Source organism: Martes martes (genome assembly GCF_963455335.1).
Source record: "Martes martes genome assembly, chromosome: 13".
NCBI lineage: Eukaryota > Metazoa > Chordata > Mammalia > Carnivora > Mustelidae > Martes > Martes martes.
In genome coordinates, this window is record NC_137901.1 from 52165632 (window position 1) to 52192698 (window position 27067).

The 27067-nt window shown below is 40.2% G+C and overlaps 1 protein-coding gene across 1 annotated transcript in view; it reads right to left on the reverse strand.

Moving 5' to 3' along the window:
• Positions 1-16645, reverse strand: part of LPIN2 (lipin 2) — an 80623-nt gene extending 63978 nt beyond the window's left edge. Inside the window, exon 1 of the mRNA XM_080820872.1 lies at positions 16395-16645. The gene's annotated coding sequence lies outside the window, so the exon portion shown is untranslated. The remainder of the gene's footprint in view (positions 1-16394) is intronic.
• Between the last annotated feature and the right edge of the window lie 10422 nt (positions 16646-27067).

Here is a 27067-nt window from a genome sequence, read left to right on the forward strand (position 1 = left end):
ATATATGTGTATATCCACACAATCATGAATCTAATTTTGAGGCTTGAGGATCTGCTGGAACCCCTCTATGGCTGGTATGTAGAATCTAAGTAAAGAATCCCTGATTTTATTTATTTTTTTAAAGATTTTTATTTATTTATTTGACAGAGAGATCACAAGTAGGCAGAGAGGCAGGCAGAGAGAGCCCGATGCAGGGCTCGATCCCAGGACCCTGACATCATGACCTGAGCCAAAGGCAGAGGCTCAACCCACTGAGCCACCCAGGCGCCCCTAGAATCCCTGATTTTAATCCAAGCTGTTGTTTGAAAGATGAGAACATGAAGGCACTGAATAATTAAATTACTTCCCAGCTGAATTAGATAAAACATGCTCAATCTTTGTAAATCTAAAGGCTTATATCACATAGTAACAGCCCTTGAAATGAAACAGTATAGAATATATGTAAATGCATGCCGTTCATTCATTCATTCAGGAGGGATGGTGCTATAGAAATATTCATCTAACAAACATTTTTCCAGTGTCTACTATACATAATGCCAGGCACCAGTACTGCCTTTATCCCCGGTCAAAAGAAGTCCCTGCCCCAGGCCCTGCACTTTACAAAGTCCTGCATACCATAAACCCCAAATAAAAAGACTGCATTTGTTCTTTTTCTTTTCAGATCTCTAGAAAAGTTTTTTTTTAAGATTTTATTTATTTATTTATTTATTTGACAGAAAGAGAGCGAGTGAGAGCACACGTGCCAAAAGCAGGGGGAATGGCAGGCAGAGAAAGAGGGAGAAGGCGGCTCCTTGCAGAGCAGGGACCCCAATTCAGGACTTGCTCCCAGGACCTCGGGATCATGACCTGAGCTGAAGGCAGACGTTTAACCAACTGAGCCACCCAGATGCCCCCTGAAAGTCTGTTTTGTTTGTTTTTTTAAACAATTTACCTAACAGAAGGGAAGCATAAGCCAAACTGCCCCTCGACCTGTACCTCCAGCTTCCCCAGCACATATGTGCTAGTGCTCAGTCTCTGTGACAGGATGTGTGACAACACTGTGAAAAAGCCAATGGTGGGAATGTTGGACAGTCCATGGGGGTGACTGGATTCATACCTTTTAACAATTTAGACCAAGGTTTCTCAACCTTGGCATAGGGACATTGGTCAGATCATTTTCTTCCAAGGTGTGAAGGAGCACACTACCCTTATCTCCAATCACTAGATGCCAGTACCACTCTCCCCATTTGTGGCAACCAAAAATGTCTCCAGTCATTTCTAAGTGGCCTCTGGAGGCAAAATTCCCTCCAGCTGAGAATTACTGGTTTAGACAGATGGTATGTGGCCCTATATTTATATGCCTGTGCTGGCTGGGCCCTCACAAATGTTAGGAGTGAGCCAGTCAGGCACCTAGCCTGGACTTTGAATTTAGACCAATAGAATTTGAAACTACATCTCTATTACTTACTAAATATCTCCAGTACTTACCCTTTCTTTGAGCTTCAGCTCAATTGGAGCTTCCTATGACACCTCCATAGAGTTGGAGTCACCAAACTTACCACACAGGACTGCTTCTAAGACTCAATGAGGTACCACCTGGAAACTAAGTGCTTAACTTCTTTCTTTTCATTAAAATGCAATGTATTGAATACTTTCAAGACCTATGCCACACAGGTACCTAACAGATGACTGGTAGACCTGAATCCCTGCCATCCAGGAGCTGTTTACTGAGGGACACAGAATGTAAACAAATGACTTATGATCTAATTCCAGCTTCATTCAACAGCTCTTTTTTATCTCTTTGTTTTAGCTTTCAATACCTTCTTCCAATTCCCTAAGGCCCACCCAACTAAGGCCCACCCCTCGGCATCCTTGTTCAAATAATATTATTCACATTCCATCCCCAAATAGCCAAAATAAGACTAACATGGGTCAGAAGAATCCTAGGGATGTAGGGAATGGTCTTAAGATAAAAACTGTTAGATCCAGCTACCCCCAGACCTCTACCCTATACTGGGTTCAAATCAGACGAGCCTCCCTAAGGCAACTTCCTCAGTGTATTTCTGTCTTCCAAGTTCTGGTGTAAAACTGTTTAGTCACATTAACACCCTATCTAACTCTATTTAACATGAAGGCTGTCTTTTAAATTAAATACTTCTAAAGGCTATAATAAATTGATCCCATCAATATGCCCCTGTCCAGCATGCTATTAGCACTCTTCTTTTTTTCTGAAAGATCTTAAAATTAAATTTAGGCACTACACGATAAAAATCAGTATCATTACTATATGGTCACAACTCTTAAACAACAAAGATTATTATTCATCTCTCTGACATGCATGATCCACCAGATGCTATTCTAAATGACTTCTGGCAATTTTGCAAAGGCTTACCTACCTTGAGGGATAAAGACCTTCCACTACTGAGCATAAAATGATATAATTCAAGACTGAAAGCAACTTAAAAAGAAAAGGGTGTTCCAAATGTTTTAAGAATGATAGGATCAGGGGCGCCTGGGTGGCTCAGTGGGTCAAAGCCTCTGCCTTCAGCTCAGGTCACGATCCCAGGGTCCTGGGGTCGAGCCCCGCATCGGGCTCTCTGCAAAGCAGCGAGCCTGCTTCCCTTCCTCTTTCTCTGCCTGCCTCTCTGCCTACTTGTGATCTCTGTCTGTCAAACAAATAAATAAAATCTTAAAAAAAAAAAGAAGAATGACAGGATCATTGAAATGCACATATTGCACTAAAGTGGGCAATGTGCATTTATTTGATTGAATAAATTTTTAGTCATATTCCTCCACAGTTACTTTTTTTACAGAAGTATCAACAGTTTCTTTATTATTCATTTATAATGGGATGGAAAACTGAAAACTTGTATTGGATCTTATGCGTGAACTTCAAACTTCATAATATGTTGACTCTTTTATTTAAACAGTATTTTTCCTCGTCAATAATGTCCATCAATTGTCATTACCTATCACCCCCATCCCAATAGGCACTGAGAGGATGCAGGAAAGAAATGACTATTTGCTCACATCCCAGGACAGTCTGCAGGTATGCGTCTATCAGAAATCATATATATATCCCAGAACAAGTGAACCACATCCATTTCACATCACACAGAGAGCATCATTTGTTTTTCAGAAACCTTACAGGCACAAGGTTCTCTAAATCGCCTACGAATTTCAAAGCTGAATGTTAACTTTTGCATGAGAGATACCAGATTCAACATTTCATGAATACGTACACTTCATTTTTGGAGCTTATATTTTCTAAACCTAACTGAAATTCAAAGGGATATTAGTGAGGTCAAAGCTATAGCAATCACCTGCGGGGCACCATCAAAATGCCAAGCCATTTCTCTATAACCCTTCAGGGTACCATGATGAAATCAAGACAGTGCCACAATTCTAGTTAAAAGTGACTTCTGCTGCATACAGTTTGACCAACCTCACACACTGCGTCAACCATCTTTCAGCAACTCCTGTAGGTGGAGAGAAAAATCTTCCCTGATTACTGGTAGCATACTAATAAAAAAGAAACAAGGGGGGAAAAGTGCCCAATCCATCCACTTACTTAACTGAGTCATGAAAGGGACCAGCTCCAGTAACACATATTCAGTTTTTAACAACGCTTGTAATCTCTCTTGCATTTAACTCTCAGGAATGCAGCAACCCCCTGACTGTTTCCCAGGGAAACACGTTTTAGATCAGGAAGCACAAATTCACCAGTTCTCCATTCTTCTCTTTGGAAATGCCTGGGTCTGTCTCACTTAAACAGAACATGACAACCATGAGGTCAAGAAGCAGGGATGTGAACTCCTGTGCAGCCATGCAGAGAACATGCTCCCAACTCCAGGAATCCCATACTGGTGTCTGCAGAGGCTCCTGGGGAAACTGGGAGAGGCTGTGGAGATGGATGAGAGTCTTCCACCAGAAGCCAATTAAAACACAGCTTTCAAATTTCAGGCCTTGCTTTATTGCAAACTACTACTGGGACCCTAGTAGAATTTTCAGAAATGTTAGGAAGGGGACCACCCTCTCCCAGCCTGGGGAGACCTCTGGGTAGATAAAGGGAGAAGCTGTGGAGACAGCAGCCATCGCCAACTGCACCACTACTGTAAGAGCCATCCATCACTCCAGTTTGAGCTATGGCCTAGTTTTAGGTAGCTCTGCAAAACAAATGCCAGGTAAGGCTGTACCTCTGTGTTATCACAAGCGGGCTTGTACACTGAGCTACTGCAACAAGAGAGAAGGACCTCCCCAAGAGCAAGAGCAACTCAGTGAAGCAACATTTGGAATGTTGGGAAATAAAGCTTACTTCAACTCACTGACCTGTTTAAAAGCAGTGTCTACTTTAACATGTTAGGCACTGTTCTAGATTCTGAGCTGAGATCAAGCAGTGAACCTGGCTGATGAGGTGCCTGCTCTCATAGCACTTAGATTCTCACAGAGAAAGAGAGACAAGAAATTAAAAAAAAAAAAAAAAAAAGGGACGCCTGGGTGGCTCAGTCAGTTGGGCATCTGCATTCAGCTTGAGTCATGATCCTGGGGTCATGGGATTGAGTCCAGCATCAGGCTCCTTGCTCAGCAGGGAGCCTATTTCTCCCTCTGCCTGCTGCTCTTCCCTGCTTGCTCTCTCTCCCTGACAAATAAATAAAATACTTAAAAAAAAAAAAGAAACAAAAAATAAAATTCCAGGCTGGGATAACTATTATAAAGGAAATTAAAGAGAGTGATGCTGCCAGAAAGTAATGAAGGGTAGGAAAGGCTAAACCCTTACTTTAGGTAAAGGGACTGAGGAACCAAAACCAAAAAAGATGTATAACAGAACTCTTAAAATCAAACAAACTCAACCCAGGAAGTCTCAGATCTGAAAAAGAAAGAGTGCAATTAACACAGAAGACAGCACCGGAACCTGGCTATGTCATGATATACTTAAGATTTACTTTCTCACCAGACACTGCTATAATCATGTTGCTAACCTCCAAACTACTTTAGAAACAAAGCAAGGGTGGCAAATCAGGTGACTCAAATACTAAGTAGTTAAACATTCAGGAAACCAGCAGAAATTTAACAGTCACATGAATCTGGACAAAAATCGCCAATTGCAATCTAAAAATTACTTCCTGAGAGTTGCTTTCTGATCTTCAGTGAAGACAGATGTGATTAAGAGTCTTTATAAATATTACGATAACTACACATTCTGATGAATACAAAAAATGTCATATACTTAATCCTCACTCCCTCTTAAAACCCATCATTCAGAGTTGAACGGTGTCCCCAAAACTGCTAAGTTGAACTTTTAACTCTCAATATCTCAAAATCTGAACTTATTTGGAAATAAGATCTTTATCAAAGTAATCAGGTTAAAATGAGGTCATCAGGGTGGACTCTAACCAATCTGACTGGGTTCCTTAGAAAAAGGGGAAACTTGGACCAAGACACACACACACACACACACACACACACACACACACACACAGAGAATACCATGTGACCATGAAGGCAGAAATCAGGGTACTGTATCTACAAGCCAAAAAATGCCAAAAATTGCCAGCTGGCCACCAGAAGTTAGGAGAGAGGCATGAACAGATTTTCCCTACAGGCTTCAGAAGGAACTAACCCTGCCGACAGCTTGATTTCAGACTTACAGCCTCCAGAACTGAGAGATGATAAATTTTCCTATTGTTTAAACCATCCAATGTGTGGTACTTTGTTATACACTGTAATAGTAAAGAAATACAAAAGAGGTAACTCACAAGTACAAAGAGAAAGTTTGGAGGAAATGACAGAAAATGAAAGGTTGTCAAGTTTTTGAAAGACAAAAAATGGATGGAGGAAAAAAATGGAGGATCAGAAAGAGAGGCAGTGCTCACAACAAGAGCCCACACTGGTGGAAGTATGTAAAAAAAAAAAAAAAAAAAAAAAAGCATTACAACTACAAGACAATTTCCGAGAGTCAAAAACATGATTTTCCAAATTGAAAATTCCTACCAAGTACCCAGCACCAGCACCAAGGTGGAGAGGTATGTGCACTGTAGCAGGCTCCACCAAAGGCAGTCACAACGGAAAGATGCCAACAGACAATGTTAAAGGTTCTGCAGTTTAAGGGCAAAGGATTCAGAAATCACCATGTGGGCATGGCTATACAGAGCAGGACACACACTGTACTTTCAATCAGAGGTAGAGCATCTCAATGCCAGCTACCTTCCAAACTTCTCATGAGGACACAGAGCTGCAGATGATTCTGCTTATGGGGATAAGGCCTCATCAGATTGGAGCAGCACCCACATATTAAGTGTTTTTATATCCTTCTGACTTACAGAGACTAACATAACATAACAAACATGGCCACTAGCCAGGCATGAGTGTACAAAGCAAGGCCAGGACTGTGAGTCCACCATGAAGCCAGGTAAGGAGGGCATTTCCCAGTGTTCTAGTCACTCTCTGAGTGATGGTACAGGGACAAAGGCTGCAAATCACAAATGAAGGTATTTCATCAAAATATGAGAAGGAGGAGAGAATTTAAAAAGAGATAAAATTGCTAAAAATAAAAAAACAGAAAAGCAAAACTGTGAGAGAAAGGGAAAGGATAGAAAGAGAGGGAAGGAGAGAGAAACAGAAATTTTAAAGTTTGGTATTTCCCAAGAGTAAACAAATCAAAATTCTAAAGGAAAACCAATTAAGTATGAAGCTAGAATAAGTTTCCAGACAGGTAAGGTCTCAGAATTGACCTCCTGTGAACCCTTTGTCAAAAAGCTACAGGGGGATGTATCCACCAAAATGATGAAGCAGGCTGACAGAAAACTATCTATGAAAGAAGGCCCGGCATAGGTGAGAATTTAATGGGATGCAGGTGAGGTGTTCAATACTCAGAGTCTTGTAACTCTGTCAGAAACTGGGGGCCTGAAATTGTGATTAATCCCATTAAAACAATTAATTTCAGTGAAAACAAAATTTTGAACCGATGAAGAAATAAAATCGTTGCACAGGCTTAGTTTTAAACAATACTTGGCCATGAAAACATAAATCCTGAATATTGAGAAATTTAAATATTATAATACCATTACATGTAAAGGACAGAAGGAAAAGCGTGTGAGGGTTATGTAAGAGATGAATCCTCATCTAGCATAGTAGGAAATCCACACAGAATGTCTAAAACCAAAAAACCAAGCTACAGTAGTTTAGGCATACACCCACAGAATTAAAGCTCACAAGAAATACGTAAAAAGAGTTGAAAGTGAGGTGCATGGGTGGCTCAAGGGGTTAAGCACTGCCTTCAGCTTAGGTCATGATCTCAGGGTCCTGGGACTGAGCCCCGCATCGGCATCGGGCTCTCTGCTCGGCAGGGAGCCTGCTTCCCCCTCTCTCTCTGCCTGCCTCTCTGCCTACTTGTGATTTCTGCCAAATAAATAAAATCTTTAAAAAAATATAGTTAAAAAAGAAGTTGAAAGCAGTAATCAGCAGTGAGAGACTGGTATTCTTCATTATATATCTCAAAGTAATATCTGAATTTATCTGAATTTTTAGATATAAAGTATACTTAAAAGTGTAAAAGATGAAAAAAATTAAAAGATGAATAAAACTATCATCTGATGCAGCCTTATAATAAAGAATCTCATCTATGAGGAATAAAAACTGGAGGAAAAAAAAAAACCTCCAAATATGAGCACTGTGGGGTTTTGTTTTGTTTTGCTTTTAATTAGGAAAACCTCTATTCCAGCTCTCAGCATCAGCACCAAGCTTTAGGTATGTCTCATTAAAACAAAACAAATGAACCAGAAAATTTAAAAATATAAAATTCTTATTAAGTCATCTAGTACATTCACTTGGAAAAGGGAAATGTCCTAACACAGAAGCCCTTTTCTTTCTATGTCAAAGATACTAGCAAAAAATTTAGCCAACAATGAAAAGGATGACACACAAAAGATTAAAAAAAATTTCCACCATTAACCAATAGGTTTATTGATATTTTTCAGATAGTAGAAAATGAAATTTCATGTAGATTTATCATCTAAGGAAATTTTAATGATAATCAGCTATTAAAATTTATAGAAAAATGTTAGAGATTTTATGAATTAGTCAGCAAGTTTTTTGTTTGTTTAGTTAAGCATTCATCTGCACTATATATAGTAGATATGGAGGACAGTTCTGCTTTCCAGCCACAAAGAAAGTGCTCCACTTAATAGTCCTAGACAACAAAATTCACAGAGCAAGAGATGCAATGATGGCAAAAATCACAAGGCTTAAATTTACAAACATATGTTGTACATAAAGCTTATATACAAAATTGCTAATAAAAATAAATTTTCAACTTTAACACTATAGAGGTAAAAGTTCTGGGTCAAGGAAGTTTTAAGCAAGCAAAAACATCTTTCAACTAAATATATTCTCAAGCTAAAAAAAATATAAGCACAGAAGTTCACTCCAAGATACTTCCTTTGACTCACTTTCAATCTCTCATGCAGTACTCCCTTCACAATCTCTCCCCACCTGGTTTTATAAAAGTTTGCTTGATACAGAAATAGACTTACTTAATTCTCCTACGAGACTATAAGGTACTTCAAGGCAAGAGAGATGTACTATTCACCTTTTTTCTTTTTTGGCCCTGTGCTTCTCAACACTGGTGTCTTGTCTAGTTAGAAATCCCAGGCTGCCACCCTGCCTCTGGACCTCTAGGTGGCTTGTGGCGCTGGTTTAATACACAGCCTCATCTAATCCTCAAAATCAGGCTATCAGTAGGTATTGTTATGTCCATATTTCAGAGGAGACAACTGAGTAACTATATGCCAAACATGTAATCATGAATTTGGGAATTCCTAAAGATCTACAAATATATTTCTGTTTAATGAGAAGTTATACTGTAGAGTTCATAAATATGCCAAATCACTTATTTATTCAATTACAGTAAGTAAAATACCGTTAAAATTCCATCAGAGAGAATCCTATCTGCAGACGTAGTTACCAAGTGAGTCAAATAATATAGTGAAGTGCCAATTCATAAAAAACAAATCTGTTCAAAAATACAAACTCAGATACTCAACAATATTAGAGGATTCAGTAGGCTACCCACAATGTGATGGGACAAGTGTTCCCACCTGGAGTAAGAGGCTGGAAGTTCTGTCCAACTCTGAAATGTTTTAACTCAGGGCTCCTACACACAACCCAGCCCCACATAACCCAGGGATTATGGAGTACACTTGACATATAAGGAATAATCAAAATTACCAGGGAAAATCCTTCAAGAAGACATCATGTTGGATACCGACATCCCAGGTCTCAAAAAGTCCAACTGAGCCCATTTCTTCCTCCCAACACTAAAAAGAACGGCCGTCCTCTCAAGCTGAGCCTGAGACCAAAATTTAGCTTGAGTTTAGGAGCCATGTTTTAAACACTGGATCCAAACTCAGCCCAGGGATATGGTCATATTACAGAAGGCAGGCAGAGGAGCATCAGCTTCCTATTGTACAACTCATTCTGGGGCAGATCCCAAGAAGGTGTGGTGCAACCAGGTCACTTCCACTGTTTTCTTGGCTGGCCTTTCTCTTAACATGGTTGGTTTTGCATACATAAATGATTTCGAGAAACCCAAGCTCCTACACAGCAGGTGCTATCCTTCTATTAGCAGCTTATAGATGCTGACGTTAAAAGTAAGTTCTCCACTTCTACCTAATAAAGTAAAAACAAAACCTCCAAATTGTTTTAAGCATATCAATCAGATTTATGAGAATTCTTACCGTCCTTGGACAGCATGGTGGCAGGGGAGCAAGGGTAATGAAATGAGGTAAACATCAACACAGTTCCATGCCTTTGGCTAATCTTTCAGCTTTACGGTCTTCACCTAAAAATGCAGCTACTACCTCTACCATGCAGGGTTGTTGTGTCTCTTAAGAGAGAATTTACGTAAAGCATAATACCTCACCCAAAGGTGTTCAAACATGTAACTGTAATAATAACCGTAATCTTTAACAAACATTAAACACCTCCTAGAAACAGTGTTCCTTAAAAAATAGGCAACAGCACCCTTTTACGGATCAAGTCACAGTGGACAGTGTATAAAGACACCAAAATTCCAAAAGTTTACTTTTCAAACACTGCTACTTAGGCAGGATATTTTGAATTTGTTGAACCAGTTAGAAAACCCTACAACAAAAGATTACTCCTTTCTTATAAATCATTTGTTTAATACACATTCTAAATTATAAAACAGATAGCTTTCAGGGCTCCTGGGTGGCACAGTTGGTTAAGGATCTGACTCTTGGTTTTGGCTCAGGGCACATTCTTAGGGTCATGAGATCCAGCCAGAGCCGGACTTTCAGCACAGCACGTAGTCTGTTTGAGAGATTCTCTCTCTCCCCTTCCTCTTCTCCCTCCACCCTGCTCGTTCACTAAATAAATAAATAAATAAAATCTTTAAAAAAGAAGATAGAGAGCTTTCTAGTTAGAAATATTTAGATACTTCTCTAAATCAGTCCTGTTCCTATATAGTTCATATGTAATTATGTTATGGCTATAATTTTAAGGTCAAATAGCTAAATATTACTCACCCCAAAATGCTGCGACTAAACTAATTTAAAAAGATATAAAATGTGGGCACTTTGCAATATTTTACAAAGAAAAAAATAATTACACTTAACATCCTGAAGGAACCAAAAAGTATATTCCCTATGGTTCTTCAGTAAACCCAAACATTCATTGACTTACGTTGGTCCAGAAAAAAGGCACATCACTTTACAAAGATCATAAACTTACAGACAGGTGTTGGGGATAATATCATAGCATAATTCAAAGAGCTCCACTTCAGAGTTCATAATTCACACCATCTGATGGTTTTGCTGTCTGAGATTCCTTTATATTTATCTCTTATATTTTTTTAAGTAGGCTCCACACCCACCATGAAGTCCAATGTAGGACTTGAACTCACAACCCTAAAATCTAGACCTGTGTAGAAATCAACTGACTGAACCACCCAAGTGCTCCGAAAGGCTAAATTTAATAGATTATGCCCAAATACCTGACAAAACCTATCCACACTCTGGACACCTCATCAGTAAACACCAAGTCTCTAGTACTGCTGGACACACGTATCTTGCCAGGAGCAATACAGGTCACATCATAATGCACTGAATAGATCAGAACCATCATGGAATTGTACAATTCCACTGTTTATTCAGAAGCATAAAAAAGGCTTTTAGGTAGATCTCAATTCCAGATTAACCAATGAATTTTTTGTTTATGATTCTTTCTATAAAAAAAGACATCTTATTATTGAGCTAAAAATAGAGGTTTTAAAAAATATGTTTAAATCAGTTATCCCTTCCATTTTACTTAATAGGTAAAAGCAGAAATTCAGTCATTAAAGTTACTTGGTACCATATGCATATCTTTTTGTCTCTGAATAAAATCACTGAAGGATGCTTTCCCCAAGCTCAGCTTCTCTTTATCTAATAATTACTTAGTTATGACTATCAAAACCAAGTAATTTTTAAACCTAGATACTGGTACCCTTTCTCTTTTAAATGCTATGCCTTTAATTATGTTTCTTAAACTTTACAAATCGATGTCCCTTTTATACCCCCTATAATGTTACTTAAAATTTCAACTAAAGTCACAAGTGACCCAAAAAGTTAAAAATCAAAACAAAGGGAGACAGGACACTAGACCTTCAAAAAATTTCCACTACATTGTGAGTAACAGGTCTATACAACCACCCCAGCTCACTCTATTTGAGCTTTCTGCACATCAACCAACCAAGGTCTATTCCTTTGTCTCTTTCTCCCTCATAGGTACTTTTAAAATCAACAGATCCTATCCTCAGGTGTTGCCGTTTAAATGTTCTTTCCTAGGAGCACCTGGGTGGCTGAGTCGGGCAAATGTTCTTTCCTCCTCTCCTCAAATCCTACTTCGTCTTCCAGAGTCTGACAAACCTTTCAGGCTAGCCTCTTATCACTTCCCTTCAACAATCCGTCTCTCCCCTGTTTCTCCCCTTAGTTCCACTTTTACAGCAAGAAGGCAAACTAGCGCTGCCTGAAGGCCACAGGGAGAGTCTGAAAATTAAGGAGACGATAGTTAATTTACTCTAATGCAGATTAATAGCTAGAGAAAAGCCACAGATGATTTAATAGCAAACACAAAGTAACACAAGATCAATCCTCCTACAGCTGAAATTCAACAAGGAAAGTGAGTACTGAAAAGGATTCAATGTTTGGGGCAGGTGGAGATGGGAGGAAACTGAAACGAAAGAACTGAGATGGGAAAAATATATTTGCTGAAATAGATGAGAATGGATCACTGGCTATTCTTAAACAGGAAACAAAGATGCCAGGAGTTGAAAACAACTTAGAATTTATAAATCATTTTAAATTTTATTTATACTTTGCTTGGTTGAAAAATTGAGGCGGTTCAGACAAATACACATACTACTACACAATAAAATTGAAAGAATTGGCATAAAAAGTAAGTAAGAATATAAAATGAAATAAAGGCAAGATACTAAGTCACTATTCATAAAATCAGCTGTAGTAACTACAGAAATAAAGACTCTAAACTGTTCAAATTTGACAAGTAGGATAAAGGCAATCCTACAGCTACCTGAACATCACAAGGTGGGCTTTCCTATGAGCCAATGCTTCTCCTCCAAAGAAGTAGAAAAGCCTAATTTGGTGGTTCGTTTAGAAAATACAGGACACCACAGATAAATATAAACGGCACATAATAAAGTTTTAAATTCAAAAATTACAAAAATAGCTACATAAAGTCTAAGTGGATTTTTAAAAGATCTCTTTCTGTGAATCCTCCATTTTTCTAACACATTTACATAGTCTCTCAACTTACATATTTGACCTAAATAAAAATAATCTTAAAAGACCCTTCTTCTAAAGTAAATCACCTGGACATTCAGCTACACTCTCTTTGTACAGAGGTAAAATGAAGGTAGCAAAAGGAGCCAATGCTGTAACCGTTCTGTTACACTTTACAAGTTCAATGATTTCCAGTTCCTTTCTTCCTCATTTTCTTACTAATAATTTTAACACCAATCTAACTTGACAAAAATAGGATGACAGAAATTTAGTATTCAGGGGCTTTAGAGGAAAAAGAATCTAAATTGTAGTCAGTGAATCTCATTAAAAAAACTGTGAATCTTATCATCATTCTAATCCTCAAAGTCACATTCAGGGCTTTATCTTGCTTTGCCACACAGCTTATCTCCTAACAGATTCTTTTTTTCCCCTTCTCTTCCTTTTTGATAGACTGAAAACTTAGAGCAGAATCAACCAGTCACAGAATTTCAAAACGGAGGCAGACCATCTGGGCCTAGATTCCAGAGGATGGTAAGGAGCAAGGTAGTCACAGGGAGCTTAGGACTGGAATGGCCCCACCACACACAGGTCGCCATTGACTCTCAGAGACATCTAGTTGTTCCACCTGGATCTCAGGGCTGAATGTAGTTTTCTCCCACATTCGTCTTTTTTTTTTTTTTTTTTTAATTTCATTTGAGAGAGAGAGAGACTGAGAGAGAGTGAGAAAGTGCGCGTGCCCCGTGGGGAGGGGCAGAGGGAGAGGGAGAAGCAGATTCCCCTCTGAGCAGGGAGTCAGACACAGGGCTAGATCCCAGGACCCTGAGATCATGACCTGAGCTTAAAGCGGACGATTAACAACTGAGCCACCCAGGAGCCCCAAACATTTGTCTTCAAGAGTAAGGAGGGTACACATGTAAAATGTTTAGTGTTACTAATACTGTGTTACTAAAAAGAATAAAGAATGAAACTGACAGCAGGGGAGGTGGATTCCAAAAAGTGCAGTTAACTGCTAGGAATGCCACCAAAAAATCTTATTTGAAGGCTTCTGATATAGCCATAAAGCTTACTACTCCAGCCTGTAATAATTATTTTCAAAGTTTTAATAAGACAATTTAATAGGATTCTGCCAACTGAAGGCTCCCCTACTAACCTGTGAGTTATTTCATCATGAAAAAGGCAAATGACAGTTTAGAGTCTGGGGCTCAGCCAGAAGTGTAACGTCTTATTGTAAACGAAGGGAATAAAACAGATAAAAATGGGCTTTCAAAAGAAATGTCCCAAACCACTGTCCAGCCATTGACTGGTCAGTAAATGTGCGCGTGCACACACGCACACACACACACACACACACACAGTGACAGCTATTAGGGCCAGAGTAAAAGGACTGGATTTAAATTAAAGGCAGGTGGGCCTAAGTTAGACAAAGAAAAACCTCCTGACTTAACATTACTACGCACCTAAGGGAAGCAGCTGAATCTATCTCCCAACAAGACAAAGCTTCCAGCTAAGTGTTACTGTGCTCCTTTACATGAGGAAATAATGTATACAAAAAAAGCATACCCAGAGGAAATAGCTGTTGACACAGAGAACCAAGCTATATTTAAACTAAATATTAATATTTAAACTAAACATTGCAAAATGTTCCCTGTAATACTCATGAGCTTAATTTAACCTTCTACCACCTCTAATGGGTGGCACCATCAGCATTATTCAACCAAAGCTCACAATTCAGGAAAGTTGAGTGAACTCATTCAGGAAGTGCCACCAGCTCTCAGGTCACTGGTAAGGACACACAAACACTGACTGCTGCTTCCTACCTTTATTCAACAGACCTCCTCGTTGGTTTTTCTAAAAGCTGGCTCTGCATTTGGTAGCAGGCAGCTACCAAAGCCTGCCTGGCCTTCAAGGACCTTCAGTCTAGTGCAGGCGACAGTCCACCCAATAAACCAAAAATTACAGTACAGGGTGATGAGTATCTTCATTGCTACATTCTTGGAGCAATGAAGGACACAATGCCCAGCTGACTCTATTAATTGTTTCTTAACAGTGGCTTTACTATAGTGTTTAATGGTTTTCAAATGGTCCCATTTCCAGTTCCTCTTAAACATAAAGCTGCTCTGTTGGTTCTCAGCTGTGCTATCACATATTAAAACAGAACCTATCTTTTTATTTCTAGCATTGTACAGCCATCTCTATCAACATTTACTTATACTTCAGTCTGACAGATCACAATTAACTGTACATTTAATTGGAAGGAAGAAGCCACACGCACTGGCCAGTGCTCTTTCATAGGTGGCCTTAGGCCCGCTTTTTATACTCTGGATGAGTATGGTCCCCTGGTTGACTGCCCTTCAGGCAAAGTGAGGATGCTGCACTAGGGGACCACCATAATACTTCCCCTGCACCTTGCGGGCTCTGACGCTCCCCACCTCAGCATCTGCCACACTTTTTATTCTTTAACCACTAAGATTAGTATCAGACCCTCAATATATAAACCACATGGGCCACTAAATAATTTGTAAATATTTCAAATGTATTTTAAAACCGACTTTGTATTGTCAAAGCATTATGAACCAGCCAGGCCAGATTTTAATAAACAGTTAACACTTAGCGAGCATCTCTACGGAGCAAACAGCTTCAACAGGGCCTGGCCTGACACCAAGACAGAGACTCTTTTTCAGTTCAAAATAAATAGGTTTGGAAAAATCATCCCCAAATGTACCATTAAAATTAGTATAGCGGCTTAAGGAATCCTTCAGAGCATTTTCAAATACTCAGACTTCCAGCACTTTCTAAAAAGAAGGCTGATCTTTCTGGCTCTGTTTTTCTCAAGTATGACTTCAAAATGTCATCCCAAATTCTCAACGAGAATAGTCTTAATTTGTTCAGGCGAGTGAAGAAAATGGTGATCCGCCAGGTTTAAAGTTGAGAGAGGAGCCCTTACTATAAAACTGTTACCGTAACGCGTTCGATACAAATTGAGATTTGCCGAGGGATCGGGGGTATGAGAAGGGAAAAACTACTCACGCTTAGGACAGGGTCTACAACCTGGAGGCGGAGGCGCGGGGCAAACGAACTGCGGGGGAGAAATAACAGCAACTTCCCAGCCCTGGCTTCAATGCGGATCACGTGCCTCGGGCGCCCCCTCCCCCAGGGCCGGGGGCGGGATGGAGACGCGGCCTCCAGCCGCGCTTTCCTCGCCGGGCGCTGCTTGGCCAAGCGTCACTTCGGCCTCCGTTCCAGCCTCCACGCCAGAAACCCGCGAACTGGGGGCTCTGAAGTAACCATTACCTCAGGCTGCGGGGGGCGCACCCGAATGATTCAGTCAGTCTTCACGTCCCCCTCCTCACGTTGACCCCGCAGCCGCCAGCCCCGGCTCCCCGCCACCCCCGCCAACCCAGCCGACCCTGCGAACCCGTCCTGCCGCGGCGCCGCTGGGGGCCGTGTCTGCGTGACGCGGCGGCAAGGCAGGGTCCCGGCCTCCCGCAGGGCAGCACCGCGCCGAGTCGGGAGACCCCGGCCACCCGCGAGCGCAGAGACGCGACGCCCGCCGCGGAGGCCGAGCCGCGACGTGGGGGCCGCGCGGTGGCGCGAGGACCCGGCGGTGCGTCCACTTACCTGCGGCGCCTCCGCTCCCGATCCTCGCCGGCGCCCGCGGGCGGCCGAGGGGAGACGGCGGCTGGACGGCGACAGTGAGGACCGGCCCGGTAGGGCGGGCTCGCCGGAGGCTGAGGGGGCGGGGCCGGCTGAGGACGCGCGCGAGGCCCGGGCGCCCGCCGCCGCCGCTGCCTCGGGAGCAGCCTGGGCCGCAGCCGAGCCGGGCGGCCCTCATGAATGGGACGCGGCGGCGGCGGTGGCGGCCGAGCGGCGGGAGGGCGGGCTGCGCGCAGGCCCCTCCCCGACCACGTGACGCCGCGCTCGGCCGCCGCCTCCCGGCCGCGGGACGTCCTAGCGGCCTCCTTCCCGGGCCCGCGCTAGCCACACGCGCCGTGGCGGCTGCTAGTTCCTTGCTCTGCACGGCCCAGAGCACTGGCCTCTTGCTCGGCTCAACGCTAGGTATACTTTTCAAAAAAAAAAAAGTTTCTGCTGGTCCCCATGGCAACCCCGTGGAACTTCGATACCTACTGCTAAAAAAAATAAATATTAAAATGCAAAAAAAGGTATACAGTCGAATGTTCTATAATCCACTTTTGGTCCCCAGCAGCATGTTCGCCTGTTTGGTTACTCTCCCCGCCCCTCCCCTCTCCTCCCCAATCCTGCTACACATTTAAAAATACACTTTTTAAGAGAGGGATTGCCAAAACTGTATATGACTGCATACTGGTTTTTATATTTTTGCAGGTTATTATTAAAAGTTAATGTATGGAAGTGCATGTGTTACTTCCAAATGTCAGTTAATTTCTCAGTAAGCGTTCCGGGGATAATTTATATAACTTTGAGGATCTTGGAAAATAGGCATTCATAAAAAGCTTCTGCGTGATGAACCCAGCGGCCGCACAATTTCTTCCCACAGATGGAGTGTGGTGTGGCCGGGCTGTGCCGGGACCCAGAAAACCGGCTGCCAGTCTCAGGGCCCCTCTGTGGTTATGAAGAAGGAACACGGGCAACCACTTCCTCATCTAAATTTCTTGGCCTCCTCTTTCACATTTGCCAAGCTTTGCCCCATCCTTAAATAAGGCCCCACGGAGACTAGGTAGTTTCACTGGCCCAAGCACACCAAGAATTTCTCCTCTTTTCTGTGCCTTTCAATTGCCTTCCAAGTGAAATAAAAATTTTAAAAGACAAGAATTGGGATTTCCCTTCCAATATTTCAAAGTATTTTACTCCTCTGTGGAGAAGTGGAATTGAAGAAAGAAAAAGAGCTGAATCCTCACTGTCTACATCAATAAAATGGAAATAGTGATGCCTTTCTCACAGGATTATTTTGCCTATTAAGTGCCTAATTTAGCTTAATATCTGGAACCTGGAACATGCTGTTAACCTTTGCTTTCTTTCCTTTCTTCCATTTTCCCCAAATAAGACTTTTCCTGTTTCCTTCATGCTATTTTTGCTACCTCCTGCCTCGGGAGGGAAATATTCTGCCAAGCTTCCTTTCTTCCTTTCATCATTCAGGAAGCCCTAGACATCCCCTCCCTTCCTCCAAACAACCTTAGGTTTGATAACTCACTCCGAATGATTCACATTTCTAATATTTCCTCATTTTCTGATGTCTACTGACTTTGCACCACAACTTAAGCAAAGTAGGGACTCATTAAATACTTGTTTCATGATATCCCTTCATTTCCTGCCCCGATGCCTAAGTCTGTGGGGAATCACCAAATACCCACCTGTTCCACTGAAATGTCAGAAGGAGGAATGTCTTCCTTCACCTGTCCTCTGGCCCCACCAACTCCCAGCTCCATTGGGGACCCTCACTCTTCCGTTGTCCCCTCTTCCTCAACTCCCTTAGCTTTAGCAGGCTCAGGCTTCTCCTACCACTTAAGATAAAGGAGGAGAAGAGGGAAGAGAAAGAGAGGGAAGGGAGAAGAGAAGCTGGAGTGGACTTTCTTGTCCCTTTGTTCCTTCTTAGGGTATCGACTTACATCACAGCTTCGCTCTCCCCAAGGTAGCCAAGCTACCTGGAAAGAGGAGACTCTGCTTTTTCATTTCATGCTCTTGGTCCTGCTCCTGCTCCTGCTCCTCTTGGCTCCTGAAACTGCTCAGGCTAAAGCCAGCAATGACCTTTGGGTTGCCAAATACAGTGGAACTCTTTCAGTGTTCTCTCACAGTCTCTGTAGGGTAAGACACAGTTGACCACGATTTCCTTCTTGAAACTCCCCCCTCCTCCAATCAGCCAGAAACTCCTCTGTGCTTGGTGGCTTTAGACATCTCCTTCACTGGCATGGCCCACAGTGACATCCAATTCAGGTCTATCATGTTTGTTTCTTCAAAACTGCTCTTCCTGAATCTACTATTTTGGTTAATTACACCATCACCCATTTAGCCATCCTGGCCAGAAAAAAACCTGGGAAGGAGTCTTGTTTCCCTTTACTTTCAGCCCATGTATATGAAATCTGTTCATTTCTACTCTAAGGCTCTCAGCAGAGCTGCCACGTTGGTCACCTGCGGCGTCCTCCATGGTTTCATAACCACGCGGCCTCACCCCTCTAGCGGTCAGGCCCTTGCTATGTCTCTTATGATCCATGGCAGACACATCTGAGCTGGGCTTCTGCCCTCCAGTTCCCCACATTTCTAAGTAACCTCCACTCTAAATTGCAGATCTACCTGTAGCACAAGCTATTGGCAAACTGTGCCTAGAGAAAAAAGTCTGTTTTCTAGCACAGCATCAGAGTGTTCTTTTTCTCTCCAGTATTCTCTCCGGCTCCTTTCAGCTGGTATGCTTTAGCCATTCCTTTTGAAACAATATAATTTTTGAAATATTAACTTCTATCTTTCTCCGTGCATTTTCTTCTTTCTCCCTCCCACCCCCACCCCTTTTTAACAATGTAGTCCGGCATTCTGCTTGTCTCAAGGAACTTCTGGAAAGCAGAAATGGCCTGAAGACATTTCATTTATGTCTTTAATTCCCAACACTCTAAACTCATTGAGGAACTGATCTAAGTCAGGAGGAAGAGAACAAGTGAAAAGGGTTCTCTTTAAGGAAACCCAGAAGTGGGGAGGATTTTCTCTAGAATACGAATCAAGTCTCCCCAGCTCAGAGTTAGAAGGGAGGTGGTTTTTAATGCCCTCCCTCTGGCAGCTCCCAAAAAACAAAGAAATAACTTTGTTTTTCTCAGTTTAACCATCTCTTCTGTGAGGACCGTCAATCTCAATAAAGAAGTGAAGTGATACAAGCTCGAATTACCAGAATTTGAGTTTACCAGGAAATAGCAGAGGAACAGCAATTTGGGAAACTCATGCTATAGCAAGAAAATAAAGTCTGTGTTCTGTAAACCAGGCATTTACAGGAAATCAGTCTCTCAGTTCTTAAGTTCTGTTCTGGGAGTGCATGAGCAATATTCTCCATTTCATATCCTCCATTCCATATCTTTCAAGTATAGATTGAAATCCTTTCACAAAGCATTTTCTGAGCCATCACTGTATGCTCAGTTCTTTTAGAAATTCTAACTACAAACCTATGAAGTATCTCTATCATTAACACCAATTTATTGATGAAGGAACCGAGGCACACAGAGTTTGAATGACTTGCCTCAAGTCTTATAGCAAGGTAAGCAATGACACTGGGTTTTGTCTCCAGGCATACTTGACTCCCAAACCTGCATTTTTAACCACCTATTTTCACCTCTGGTTAGTTGCCTCTACCATAATATGCTCAGTGAAGTGTCTGGACTAACTCTTTCAATGAAAATAACAGCAACAGAAATACTGGGTAAAATTCTAAAAACACATTCTGGATCTATAGACCGGCAAGAAGTTGAACAGTAGCAGCAGGACAGAGTAAAGGCCAGAAACCAGTGGGGTAAACAGAGCCCCAAATCAGCTTTTGTCTGGAAGGTATTTACTGAATCTAATGAATCTGAATATTGGTTTTTGTAGCCTTGGAAGTCTTAGGGGCAGAAGTGAAAGCCTAGCATCTGCTTTAAGAATGCAGTTTAAATAAAAGTCCCAATAAAGTTGGGACTCCAAATGCAAGATCATAGCGCTAGAAAAAAATCAATTATTTTAATAATATTACTAATATTACTTAATAATAATATTAGTCCATGTATTAATTTATTTTATTAAATATTATATACTTATGAATATTTGATCTATCTTAATTATGATTATTCTTTAAGAAATATTAAATAATATTTATATAGTGTTATATTTATTAATAATATTATTTAATAATGACTAAAGTTAATAATAGATTGAACCATATGACACGTTTCAACAAATTTTGATTTTTGCATCACACAGACCATATTTTCTTACTGCAATGCTATTAATAATCAATTTTTTTTTTTTTAAGGTACCTGGGAGGTGCCTAGGTGGCAAAGCCAGTTAAGCATCCAGGATTCTTGATTTCAGCTCAGGTTATGATCTCAGGGCACTGACATCCAGCCCCAAGTCAGGCTCTGTGCTCACAGCGCCGGAGTCTTTTTGTCTCTATCCCTCTCTCTCTGCCCTGCTCCCTGCTTGCACACGCACTCTCTTTCTCAAATAAATAAATAAATAAATAAAATCTTTTGAAAAAATAAAAAGTAAAGATAACTAGAAATACCCATTTGTCTGGGAACTCATGGGTCAAAGAACAAATCATTCTGAAAATCTGAAAATATTTAAATGCTATGTATTAAGTATTTGATACTATGTGTAGAAAGTTCAGAGAGAAAACTAAAGAAGTAGTTAAAAGGAAATTTATAGACATAAAAGCTTATATTAGAAGAGAAAATAGTTTGGGGTACTTGGGTAGCTCAGTTGGTTAAGCAGCTGACTATTGATGTCAGCTCAGGTCTTGATCTCAGGATCCTGAGTTCAAGCCCTGCATTGACCTCCATGCTGAGTATGGAGCCTACATTTAAAAAAAGAGAGAGAGAGAGAGAAAGAGAAAATAGTTTGAAATATGAAGAGTGAAAAAGTTAGAAAAGGAGCAGCAAGATAAAGTCAAATAAAATAGAAGAAAAAATAATAAAACAGTAAAAAAATAATAAAATTGAAAACAAAGAAACAATAAAAAGGACCAAATAAGCCAAACATTGGATTTGTGAAAGACTAAAAAATTTTATAAACCTCTGGTAAAATTGATAAAGAAAAAAAGAGAAGGTACAACAAATAATGTCAGGAATAAAGAAAAAGTTATAATCACAGATGATGCAGAAATTACAGATTAAAAAAAAACTCTATGAACATATTTATGTGAATTAAATTTCAAAATTAAGATGAAGTGGAAAAGTTCCAAGAAATAGAAATAGAAAACAAGACTAGACTCAGAACCATTCAAGAGCTTGAAACTATTGTTAAATATTTTCTGCACAGAAAAATCTAGGCTGAAACAATTTTACCTGTGACTTCTACCAAACATTTAAGGAATAAGTAATACTAATCTCACACAAGCTATTCTAGAGTATAGAAAAAAAGAGATTATTTCTTAGCTCATTTTATGAGACTAGCATAACCTTATACCAAAATCTGACTTGGAGAATGTGAAAAACAGAAATTCCAGGTGAATCTCACTCAAAAATATAGACGCAAAAGTCTTAAGCAAAATTTCAGCAATTTATGTCCAGCAAAATGATACAGCATAATCAAAATCGGTTTACCCAGTAATTTAAGGTTAGTTTCAAATGAGAAAATCAATTAATGTAACTCACCATATTAAAGATTAAGGGAGAAAAATCATATCATGATCTCAAAAGTTGCAGAAAAGCCTTTGATAAAATTCAATTTCCACCTAGAAGAACCCATAATAAACTAGGAATATTTTCCTTGATAAAGGGAATTTACAAAAATCCACAATAAACATTAGTAACCATTCCTTTTAAAATGGGGAACAAGGGGTGCCTGGGTGGCTGAATTGGTTAACTGTCTGCCTTTGGCTCAGGTCATGATCCCGGGGTCCTGGGATCAAGTTCCACGTGGAGCTCCCTGCTCACATGGGAGCCTGCTTCTCCCCCTGTCTCCTGCACCCCCTGCTTATGCTCTCTCTGTCAAATAAATAAATAAAAGCCCTTTTAAAAAAATAAAATTAAATGGGGAAGAAAAGGGATACATGGGTAGTTAAGTAGGCTAAGCATCCGACTCTTGATCATGATCTCAGTGTCGTGAGATCGAGCCACATGTGGGGCTCCAAGCTAAGTGTGGAACCTACTTAAGATTCTCTCTCTCCTTCTCCCTTTGCCACTCCCCCCCCCGCACTTACACACACACACACACACTCTCTCTCTCTCTCTCTCAAAAATAAAAAATAAAAATAAAATGGGGAACAAGATAAGTATGCCACCACCTCTAATATTGTACCAGAAGACCTAAATAGTGGAGTAAGGCAAGAAAAAGAAATAAAGTACATATAGACTAGAAAGGAACAAATCACAGTGACATGATAGTGTATGTAAGAAATTTAAAAGAATATGTATGTAAACTACTGAGATGAACATGAGAGTTTAGCAAAGTTGTGGGTACAAAAGTCAATACATAAAGTCATTTAACAATAAAAAATGCATTTTTCAAAAGATGATAGTGTTTACTATAATTACTACATACTCCTTAACGTCTCCTATTGCTACATGCCTGCCCACTCTTCATCATACCTAGCATAAAAATATATGGGTCTAACTTGTTTCTTCAGGTCTTTATTTCTTTATGAAGACTCCCATGTCATGCAAAACTTAAATATATTTATATGCTTTTCTCCTGTTAATCTGTCTTTGTCAGTTTAACTTTCAGACCCTAAATAAACATGTGCAAGACTTTTATAAAGAGAATTATGAAACTTCATTGAAAGGCTATGAAGAAGACCTACTTAAAGAAATATGGTATTTCTGGGTAGAAAGACCTAATCTCATAGAAATACTAATGTTCAAAAGAAAAAAAAAAGAAATACTAATGTTCCACAAACTGACCCATATATTCAATGCATTTCCATTCAAAACCCCAACGGAGGTCTCTTCTTGAAGAAGAACATAGAGGGAGGATTTATGTTCTTGTATAGTAAACCTACAGTAATCAGTAAGGGTGGTATTAGGACAGGGATAGACAAATAGATCAATCAAATAAAACAGAGAGCCCAGAAACAGACCCAGTATATATAGTCACTTGATATATGGTAGAGGTGGCAAGTCAGATCTCTGAGGGAAAGGTGGACTTTGCAATAAGGTGAGGAGGTGAGGAGGCAGTTGATTATCCACATGGAAAAGAGTTTGGACTCCATTCCATGGCGTATCCCCAAATCAGTCTTAGTTGGATTAAAGGCATATATAAGAGAAACAAATTTGCTTTGCTGTCATCTTTTCAAGAATATACTTCCTTTTTCATTTTGCCATTTCTGAAATCATGATGTTTCTTATAATCAATGGCAACTTATATTCAATGATATGTGATAACTTTTAGGAGATAATATAGCAGAATATGTTAACAAATTCCAGGTAGGGAAGTATTTCTATAAACAAAAAGGACTAACTATAAAGAAAAAAGCACTATAAACTATAATGAAAAAGATTGATAGATTTGACTAAAGTTGGAACTTCATTAAAAGAGAAACTAGGTTAAAACAAAGCAAAAGTAAGTATTATTCTAGGAGAATATATTTGCAACATATATAACCCACCAAATAGTGGGATCCAAAATATATGAAAAGCTCATATGAATCAATAAATAAGTCTAGCAATCAGTAGAAACAGGAGCAAAAGAAACAAAAAGGAATTTTACACACACACACACACACAACATGCACAAATTGTACATACACGTATGAAAAGATACGTAGTTCCATTAGTAATTAGGGAAAATAAATTAAAACTAAAATGAGACACACCACACACTCATCAGAATGGCAAAAATTTTAAAAGTTGTTCAATGTCAATGTCAAGTGTTGACAAGGGTGTAGAGTGACCAATCAGAGCTCAGACATGCTGCTCGTTGGAATTTAAATGCAAAACAACTTTAGAAAGTGTATTCCAACTTTCCAGGTAATGTCATTGTTATGTACATACACCCTCTAAAAATCCTCGCACAAATGTATTCAGAGACACATGCAAGAATCTTTATGGTAGCATTGCTCTATTTGCAAAGGGCAAGAATCCAAATGTTCACCAAAGGTGGAATAGATAACTAAATTGTGGTACAGTCGGACAAGAAATACTATACAATTGCATCAGCATGAATGAATCTCAAAAATAAAATGTTAAGTAAAGAAGCAACAAAAGATTAAAGTATGATTCTACTTATTCTGTTCCATAAATGGGCAACTCTAAATAATATATCATTTAGGGATAAAAGCACAGGCAATAAAAACTACAAAGAAAAAACAATGAAGCCAGTAACAGAAGTTGATAGAAAGAGAAAGAGAAACTGGTGCAGTCTGAAAGCGGCATACAGCGTTATGCATAGGGTGTCCTGAGTGATGACTACACAAGTGTTTGTATGTATCTTTATTTTACAATGAAAATTAAAATAAATTAAAGACAAATGACAATGAATCAATAAATGAATATATCTCTGTATTTTTTTTTTTAAATGTGATTGTGTGCTTATGAGTTTTGTAAGTTTACCTTCATGGCTGGCAAGACAAACTTGGTATGTCTGGCAACTTCCCTAAGAAGCTGCAAGGAACGGGTTCTTTTCAACAGTGTAATGCACAGTTCATTTTGTAATAAATCCTTCTAAATGGTGAGCAAGAAAAGATGGACTAGAAGTGCAAAAGGAAAATAGTAGAAGCACAAAAACTCTTCCAAGAAGTCATTCACAGTGTATCTCTCTCCAAATCATTCCAGTTAGGTTTGTTGGCCTTCTTTTAAACCAGTGGTTGTAATTCTTGGTCCTGAGAACAAAGTCACCTAAATAAAAATGGACTTTCTTTTCATGGGTTATGTGCTGCCAGGATTATAGAACAAGGGACCGAGGAGGCAAATGTGTCTGATCTGCTGCAGGAGCAGAAACCCCCTTAGGAGTGTTATTGTTCTGTCTCTGCTTGAATCCTTCAGTGGCGGGCTGTTCATCATGGTTGGGGCAATTTATTCCATGACCAGGCGGTTAGGATTGTTGCCTTACTCAGTAGGCAGAGCTACATCTGGGAGACCTTCTCAGGATCACTCAGTGTCACCTAGGAGATGGACTTTGTCTGAAAATTATTCCCTTGTTGGAGTACCCACCACTTTCCATAGTTGGGCAGTTTAGAGAAAATGTTAAGAAGGATTTGATTAGCACCTTGAGGTTTTCCTTCTCCTTTGTAGTGCTAAGTTTTATCAGCAAGTATTGTGCATTATAACCAAACAAATAATACTAACAAGAATAAGAATTTTAGGAGTTATGGAGGGAGGAGAGATTTTAACTGGCCGAAGAAGGGCTCTGCCCCAAGCTTGTAGGAAAACCCTCAGCAATTCGCTGTTATACTCCACAGTAACGATTCTGAGGCCAGCCTGGACAACTTCCTCTCTGTGAATATTAACTTTCTTGTGCTTCCAGATTGCTTGTTTCAGCAACTACTGTCTTCATTTCTTTCCAGAATAGCCACTAATTTGAATGGAATGTCTGGACAACCATAAACTATTCTTAAAGAATATGTTTGCCAAGTACATCTGGTCTCTTTCTCCTTTTCCAAAAGACTTCAAAAACCATTCTTTGTTCCTCCTCAGTCTGGGGGTGTTAGTCCTACGGAATGATCCCGATGATGTATGTGTGTGCTCCTTCCCTTCTTCTGCTTCTCCTCATGTTCTCCCTCACGAAAGCTCTTCACTAAGTGAATTTTCTTGGCAACTGAAAAGGTTTTTCCCTCTCCTCCCCCCACTCCTTCCTATTTCTCTAAATGGCTTAGTAATGCTAGACAAATTTCGTCCAATGTTAGAAAAGTCAGGGAAAGGGGCGCCTGGGAGGCTCCATTGGTTAAGATTCTGCCTTCAGCTCAGGCCATGATCCTGGGGTCCTGGGATGGAGCCCCACATCAGGCTCCCAGCTCAGCGGGGAGTCTGCTTCTCCCTCTCCCTCTCCATCCCACTCATGCTCTCTCTCTTGCTCACTCTCTCTGTCTCAAATCAATCAATCAATCAATCAATCTTAAAGAAAAGAAAAGTCAGGGTGAAAGGATATGGCTTTGTAGATTATTTTCTTGAAGTTTTGGTGTTTTTACTAAGGGAGTCTTATTATTAAATAACAATCTCCAGAATGTATGAAATACGTGCTCAGCAAATTTAGAGTGTTACGTAGTTATCAATTGATTAGCTAATCGATGGAGCACCCCTTGAGTGGGTTAGTTATGATGTACCTTCCATAAACTTCTGTGAGGAAAGAGACTACTTTAAACTCAGGGATGGGCCCAGTTTGTATTAACTTCTGGGAACAGAAGAATATAGCACTTGCCTCAGAGGGTAAAGAAAGAAAGAAAGAAAAGGTACAGCTGGAACAGGGATTCTAACAAGTTTCATTGCTGAAACATGTGCTATTCCCAACTGTCCTTCACCTTCAGCCAGCACATCCCACCCTCATTCCATCCTCCCCTTCAACACAGAGCACATGCTGCTGAGACTTTGTCTTTTAGTGGGAGAGGAAGAGATAAAGGAAAGGTACAGAGGAGTGGCAAGGCAGAAAATGATAAGAAGGAAGCCCAGGCCTCTGCACGGAATCAGAAATCAGCTTTAGGAACTGACTGTTGGGAA